Raw genomic sequence first — 8,582 nt, forward strand, 5'->3', positions numbered from 1 at the left:
CCTCTGTGATACTACAATGCTTAATTTGTTACATTATGTTCTCACAGATTACTACGATCTGTAAATGGCATTAAAAATGAGTTTTGGTGTATGAATAGTGTGAAGGAGGCTCAAAGCAAGTTGTTGTGGCTAGCTGAGATGTAATTACCAGTGTACCATCCTGTTTGCAGGTTTTTTGTTCTTTATTCCAGTGTTCCTAGCTGCATCACACAAGGTCTGTTTTGAGGTCTGTATTTGGATTTTAAAGGTTCATATATAGCTGTGTTTATATTCAGAATTTGGGGAGGGGGAGGAGCAGAATCCCACCAGGCCTCAGTTTTCAAAAAGAATTGAGACACTGCTGATCATGAAGCTTCTGGAAATTGAACGCACTTTCTGATTCTCATTTTCAGGGTTTTTTTTTGTTTGTTTGTTCTACATAACAAAATAACCTGAGAGTAATATACTACTTCTTGTTCCCTTAGCATGTTTCACCCCTGCACCCTTTTCCTTGGCGTTCTAATGCTTTCAGTAACAATTTCAGGTTATGTTGAGGTTAAAACTGAATGCACATATAACTGTATCAACAAATTTTGATGCCAGAAAAGACAAGGATAGAAGATGGTAATTTTGTGTAATACACAGTTTTTATTAGACAATATGTGCATATATTGAAATACAAGAGGATTGCTATATTAAAGTTTGAGCAATTCTATTATAACTGGACTGATGTAGAGAAGTCCTCAAAAGAAATGTGAAGTATTATTTTCCAGACGTAATTTTTTTTTTACATAGATCATACTTCTGTTATTTTTCTCCAATATGGACACTTTATTTTTTTAGTAAAGCATTATGTCAAAATTCGGGATCCTGTCTCACACTGCTGTAGCAAAACAGATGAGGGAGCTACTTCTGTCTTTAATAAAATCTGATTTTACTTGTAAAGAGCACAGAGCACATGTGCAATGTTTTTTTGAAACACAGTAAGGATTAAAGCATTTCTTTCCTCTTATTTCTGAATCTCTTTATAAACAACCTCAGTTGAAAAGCATGCTGTATTGTACTTGGTAGCTTATTGTAATTTTCTTTCTGAACTGTCTCCCTCTTTTTCACAGGTACAGAAACCTTGACAAAATTGGTACCTTATATGATCCCTGTACTCAAAAGTGGTTTGTGTGTCACTTTTAGCAAGACACTGTTATTTCAGCCAGCTGGTCTTGTTTAAAAAAAAAAAAAAAAGCAAACCAAACATGCTAAAGCACAAGTGTTTTTCTGTGTACTTCAAGTCTGTGGATAGATGGTGCATCTATGCACTTTCTGTAAAAATGAACCCAGGCTCCAGTATTCTTGAAGAATGTGTGTGTACAGCTTGGAGTGGGGGGTTCTGAGCCCACTGGAGAGATGCGGCTGCCTGCGGTGCTGGCTAACAGAGCCAAGCCCAAAGACACAGAACGGGGGAGGTGGGCACTAAAAGCATGACAGGAAAAAACAGGAGAGGGTGTCAGCTAAATTTGTTTGGGTTTTGGTGTCATCCCCCCACCCCCGATGAACTGAGCTTGTTCTTACTGCATAGTAATACAAAATCATGTGGGTTAAAAAGTGCCTTTTTCTAAGTTTATTCATCTCTGGATGGGAGGAGGACATACAGTCTGTTCTGGTTTGGTAATGCTGAAAGTGCCTACTGGGTTAGAGCACAAGACTGTTTCTCCTAAGGAATTAAGTTTCCTGGATGTTTAATGTATGTTGAGTACTCCTACCTGTGCCCTGGATGTAGTTTGCAGTGCAAATCAATTTGTAGCTGTTAAACTAGGGTTTCTGTGCACCTCGGGCCTGTTCTTTCCTTTTCCTGCTAATAGTACTGCTAATGAATAAACAAGAAAATGAGTGGTTAAGCCTTGGCTATCTAATATTAATGAGCAACAGGTAGGACTTGGCTAGATAAAGATAGATTTAGATTTAGTTTTTTTCTCAGTGTTTTGTGAAGTCCTGTATTTGGGAATTTTGTTTGAGGGAAGTTTGCAGTTAGGCTCAAAGTACTGGCAGACACTGGATGCAATTTCCGTTTCTCTCGTTTTCTGTATGTAGGGGGTGTGCAGTAAGGTGCTGCTGGTCTGTTTACTCTTGCCATAATTTGATGGTATGTCTTGCTCTGGATGCAGCATTTCTTCTCCTCTGCACCACCTGTGGCAGGGGTTGGCTGATTTGTGACCTGGCAGTGCACCGAGCTGCGTTCCTGGCAGGTTAAGACCATCTGGTGAGGCAAAACTAGTAAAAGGACATGTAAGGCTCTGGAGCAAGATGAGGAAAAGGGAAGCTCAGTGGTTTGAGAAAGTAGGGGTCTGTTCCTCTAACTCTCAGAGAAAAGAAGGCGGGAGAGACGCCAGGCCCATAGTGCTGGAAGCGTGAAGATGGCGGCAGCCTGTGAAGAAACATCCCGGCAAGGTCTGAAAGCTGCCTGTGCTGTTGAAGTAAGCGACCTCTGAATTATCTGTGGCTGGGGGGATGAGTGGCTTGGTGGTATATTTTGCTAGTAAGTTTAGATAAGAAGAGATACCAAGCCACCTGTGACATGGATGGGCCTTAGTCCAGATCGCGTTATGTGGATACTGCTCGGCCATCTGTTTCTGGACGTGCAGTCAGGCTTGCTTTGTCGTGGTCTGTGTAAAGTCTTTGCAGAGTGGGTCTGTTACATCTTACCTGAAATAGCTCCTCTTAAATCCTATCTGTGCAACCCCTAGTGTTGTAGAGATGCAGTGGCATCAAGTTTAGCTATAGCGTGTTTGTCTTCCACAAAAGAGGGTATATTGGCAAATGTATTTTTCTATCAATACAAATGCTCACTTATACATATGTAAACCGTCTGGTGTGGGGGGGGTGTCAGATGGTCATCCCAGTCTTGTTTCTTCTGGACTGCAGAGTTGTTGAGCGTGCGGCGGTGGTGGACAGGAGGCACTCGTGCTTGTACCGTGTGGTTGCGTCGATGGTCTTGAAATGGTGGTCATGGGGAATAGAGCGCATTTGCCTTAGGTAAACTTCTCAAAGCTGTCAGCATGCAGCAAACCAGCCATTTTGCTGTTGCAGAGCAGCTAACAAACCTAGCTGATACCGGCTGGCACTGATGGCAGAGGGGCAGGTATGGCGAGGAGGCAGCAACAGGATTATGGAAGACTTGGGAAGGTGGGAGGAAGACTGAAAAATAGTAGCAATAGTAAGGGCAGCAGAAGATTGAGACAAACTCTTGTCTCTTACTCTCCTAAAAAAATTAGCTGTTGCTCTGTGGGTGTGGCTATATATCCAGCTAGATACCCAGGTAATATGGTGTGATTTTTTTGCATTGAATAAGATAGTATTTTGAATTACCATAAAAAATTAGCAAGTATTTAACTACTGGCCTTCAGTATTTTGATTTAGAGTCCAAATAATTATCATTTACAAGCAGCAATCTTAGGAGAGTATTAAATTAAAATACCCATAGTCTTTCCCAAATCTTATTTTTCAAGGATTCTGCATACCTACATATACACATACACACATGTATATGCAGAGAGAGAGGGAGGAATGGGGTATTTTCTGGCAGCTGCGAGCAGGTTTTGCATCGAGCAGCTGAAATATATATTTGCTGGCAGCAGAGGGAGCTCTTGAAGCTTTTATTGAGCATTCAAAAAACTTCCGGAGTGTGTCAGTGTTTTTAAAAAAAAAAAAAAAAAAAAAGCCCGAACTTCATCGGAGCTGTGGGGTGGCTCAGCGTTTCCCTGCAATGGGCCTTTGCTGCCCGGGGGTGCGTGGGGCGGGGGGGCCGGGGCAGCGCTGGGGCCCAGCCGCGGCTACTGTGGGAAGGAAGGAGGGGAACCTCTCCCCCAGCCAGGCTTTTAATCAAAGCGATGGGGAAGAACAGGATCTGTGTGGCGTATGTCAAAACAATAGCGGTGTGCATCGGCTGCTAATTAACGCCCATGCATGACTCTGGAAAAGTAATTCCCAGTCGGGGTGGAATATGTGTATTGTAGGGCTTTTGATAATTTGTCTTGATTTTTATTGATGTTGCATCTTTAGTACAGTTCTTTTTTGCAGATGCTAACTGGGTGAGTTTCATATGCAAGTCTTCATAAACAGGAGATTAAGCATTAAAAATTAACAATAACCAAAAGCAGATGGTGACGTTCTTCTGGCACAGTATGCTGTATACTTGTTAGATTAACCCCTGTGTTGCTTTTTATCTACCAAACTGAAATTCGTGGGGTTAAAAATCTGTAATATTTACTCAGTTCTGGAGATGGGTTGTGGAGAAACTCATACCACTTTTGGCCACAGCAAAGTCTCTTCATATAACACATCTTGTGTTGGAAATACGGCAGTTTGCATGGATCTTATTTTTTTTCTGAGGATTGTATGAAAAAACTAATCTGAGAAATTTCCCTAAGTTAATTTGATATCCTCTTGCTTCTGGAAGAAGTTCTCAAATGCAAGTTAAAGGAAAGTAAAGCTTTATTTATATGTCAACCTTTAGACATGAGAAGGAAACAACCTATGTTAGTCATTCTTGGTCAGATCCCTACAGTTTGTCCTCAAATACTTAAACAGTATTTTCATCTTGTTCATACATCCATTTTGCTCTGTAGTCATCTTGCCTTTGTCACTTACCTTCCTTTCCTTTTTGATAGGTCTGGGTAAGTTACGTGCTACCACTTGGTACACCCCCAAGTGTTAAGAGCAAGGAGTAGCATGTGCGATCACAGATTATTGAACATCTGGTCATGCCTGAGGTTCAGGTGAGCAGCTGAGGGTGTTGCCTTGCTCCTTTCTGCTTCTGCACCCTCATAAAAATCAAGCTACTCTCTGGCTCAGAGTAAACAGAAGACAGCTCAAATTAAACAAAGCAAACAAATTAAACTGCAGTCTTCATGTGACATGGTTTTATTCTGGGGCCAGTTCAGTACTTAAGTCATCTGCAACCTGACATTATATTGGGATGCTGTATTTCCTGAAAGACTTGTTTTTTTCTGTTTTGCTACAGAATAAAATGTTTTTCAGCTGGTAATGTACAGTAATTGAATTATGAAGTACAGCAAAAACCTGTTAAGTCCTGTTTAATCTATAAGCATTTCAATCACGATTCGGAGCAGGGAATGGTGTGACCTCCATAGGTTTGTTCATGATGGTTGAGAGATGACTGCTTGGGATCTGTGCTTCAGCAACTGGATTAAAAACAAAATCAAGACAGCCATTATCTTTCCTGCTTTATTGAGAGAATCCTGTTCTCTGAATTAAGTTGTACAAGGGAATATTGCTTTTCTCTGACCAAAGGAGCAAGAGGTGGGGAGCGGGGGAGTAAGCCTGTTTAATAAGGTTCTGTTGTGAAGTTGGATTAAACCATGTTAACAAAATTGTATTTAACAATAAAAATTTAGAAAAGTCGTGACTGCTTATGTTAAGGCATAAAATTGCTATAATCTATTTCAATCTCTTATAGAATCCAGGATGCACGTTTAGCTTCTTCCAAAATCTCAACAGCTCATTGTTTGAAATGGAAAAAGTCCCAAAGCAGGTGGGACAGTTTGCAGAAGTGGTCAGTCAGTAGTCGTATCATTTGTAGGTGCAGGCAGTGTTTCCTGTTTTCTGTTTTTCCAACTAGTTCGATTCAAGGATTGCCTGATCTGGAGTTTAGAAAATGATTGTGAATGTTCAAAATGAAGGAAAGTTTAAAAACAAACCTCCCTGAGATGCCGAGTGAAATTGTTAATGGAGAAGGGAGTCCTGAGACTGAGGTCTCTAGCTGTGTATGTGAATGCATACAATTTGGAAAGCCTGGTCAGGGAAGGAGCTGAGGAGTTTCTGTTTTGATTTCATGATGGTAAGAAAAATTGGCTTTGCCAAGGGCAGTTCATGTTGGAAAGATCCAATGAAAAAGTCTTAACCTAACAGTTACTCTTAAACATTGTATGATATAGGTGTTCTAAAACCTAGAAGGACACAGTGTCTGAAACAATTCTGCTGATAAAACTTCCTTTTAAAAATAAACTAGTTTTTAATGTAGAATGACTTTGATAAATTTACTTTCTCGTGTATTCAGCATGTTAAAGTAGTCCTAATACATTTAATTTTAAAATTATGCTTTTGCACAATTTAGATGGATTCCGATTTCCGTCTACATGCAAGGAGAGATGTCGCAAATCAAGATACATAATCTATTAATCTTCATTGTTTCAATGTAATTAAAGTGTACTAATATAGGCATTTGAATAAATGTATGAAATACCATATACACAGGCCTTAATAAATGTTGAGATATTCTATTCTCATTTAGCAAAATGTGGTACATTGGCAAGAATTAATCTTTTGGAAAATTAAATCACATTTAGGAAATTGAAACTACAACTACAATGTAAGGTCAAGATTAATTTTTTTATTTTTAAGCTCATGTTTCTTGTTTCATGATTTAAATTATGATTAAAAATGGTATTTATAGATTGCTTTAAAGCAATCAAATCTGAAATATCTTTTAGAAAATAATAGACTTTCTATTTCTGGATTTTAATTTTTAATGGGAAGTCTCCATAGCAACACTTGCCCAGCCAATTGCTTTTGTTCTTCAAAGGGGGAAAGGAAAAAAAAAAAAAAATCTGCATGGAATTTATCTATTTCCAGGTTCCTGCTTTCTTGTTAGGGTTTTGTTTGCTGAACTGAAGAATTCTGCAGTATCAAATTTCATGATCTTCTGTTGCTCTGTAAACAAACTTCCCTCATAACCTTTTCTCTAGGAAATAATTAACTTCCTTGAGTTGGGTGGACTGGGCTGTCTTCCACTCCTGTTGTCGTATCTGGAATCTCTGCAGTGATCTGAAAACTTTTTCTTAATCTAGCGGTGACCCACTGCTAAATGAGCAGGTGCTAAGCTTATTCTTACTCAAGGTCTTTTTGCTTATATACAGAAAGATTACGATTCCCCTTTAAGCTGTGTTACTAGCTTTAGAGAATGAGTAAAACGTGAACTTCCAAGATGCAAAATCTTTCATGGAAATACCAGCTCTTATAATAGTTTCCCATCCTGATGCCTGTTCTTTATTGCTACATGTGTCTTCACACTCAACTATATAGAATTACATCAAGTATAGAAACACTAAAAATAGATATTGGCCAACCAGCTCCCTCATTATTCCCTGTTGTATCAAAGGAAAACTGAAACATGTAAACTCATAAGTGAACTGTCTTAATATAGGAAACATAATTGATTGGTATCTGAAGTTACAGTGTTTGGGGTAAAGAGGAAGAGGTGTCTTAAAAGCTGTGTAGTTTTTGAGAGAAGTCTTAAAATTCACAGTTCACTCTTGATTCTAGTAACTTTTTTCCTTGTTACTTTCTCTGTTTTCTCAAGATACTAAATTTTACTCTCTCAATTCTCTGAGCAAAATGGATTGTTCAAGCTGGCAGTGGTTGTGTTTCTTTGCATCAACATCTGAGGGAACTGAATAAGGTTTGTTTCTCACAGAATTATTTAAAAGCTGATTTTTATGGAGGAAATTGTATGTGGTATTTAAAAATTATTTCTGAAATAATTGATTACCTCTCATTTATTGTGAAAAGTGTACTGCAGTCTGAGAAGTGGCTAAGAATTCCTGGCACTCAGCTGTGACATGGTAGAGCTGAAGGGAAATAAACACATGTATAAATATAAACCCCATAGAGAGAGATACAAAAACCCCCACAAACTGCACAGGGCACTTTTAGATAGCAGATAAGAGAAATCTGCATGTTGGTGATAACTCGTAGGTTTATTTTATGGAAGCTTTCCATATCCTGCAGATTTGAGGCATGCGTATGCCTGACTTTTTTTTTTTGGTTAGGAGAAGCATTGACCAGTTATTTCTGACGGAGTGGACGCACTTGCTTTACACTGCTTTTGTCTTTCTTACATTTAAGACACTGAAAACTTGGGCTACAAGAAATGCAATGCTTGTGGCCCAGCTGAACTCTTGCAGAGGATTTAAGGCCAGTGGTCCACAGCTGCAGGAAGTTGCCCATAGAAGGGGTGCCTGGTTTGGGGTGTCCAGGGCACCAGTTGGGTTTGACCAGGTTCTCTCCTCTAGTGAATTTTTTAATTCTTGGGGAGTGGGATGAAAACTTGCTGTGATTTGCACTCGAAGTTCGGGCTAGAAAAATCTAATGGAGTGGATACTGAATAATCCCATCTGTTTCCTGGGGTGTTTGTTGCATTTCTTTCTTTAATATCATTTTACTTAAATCATTTTTCATGATTTGTGTCATGGTGCAGCAGGGGCTGGTGGTTCCCTAGGGCCGGGATGTGGGGAGCGGTGGAGGCTCCCCGGGGGTCAGCGGGGGGGCTGCTTCATTAGGTCATAGAACTTTGGGTAAGTTGTTTTGTTTGGGGTTTTTTTTGTGCTAACATAAAGCCTCGACGCCAGGGCCTGTCCCACCGCCCCAGCCAGGGAGCGCAACGCTGAAATGTTACTGAGCTCTGTAAAAAGCACTCTTAAGAAATGCTTCCAGAGCTCAGACCCGCCTGCCGGCATAGCCCTGAGCTCGTCCCCATGCCTTGTAACTACAGCAGGGAGCGGGGCGGGCTGGGGGGCACCGGGGCAACCCCA

The sequence above is a fragment of the Pelecanus crispus genome, chromosome 4 (assembly GCF_030463565.1).
Source record: "Pelecanus crispus isolate bPelCri1 chromosome 4, bPelCri1.pri, whole genome shotgun sequence".
Classification (NCBI taxonomy): Eukaryota; Metazoa; Chordata; class Aves; order Pelecaniformes; family Pelecanidae; genus Pelecanus; species Pelecanus crispus.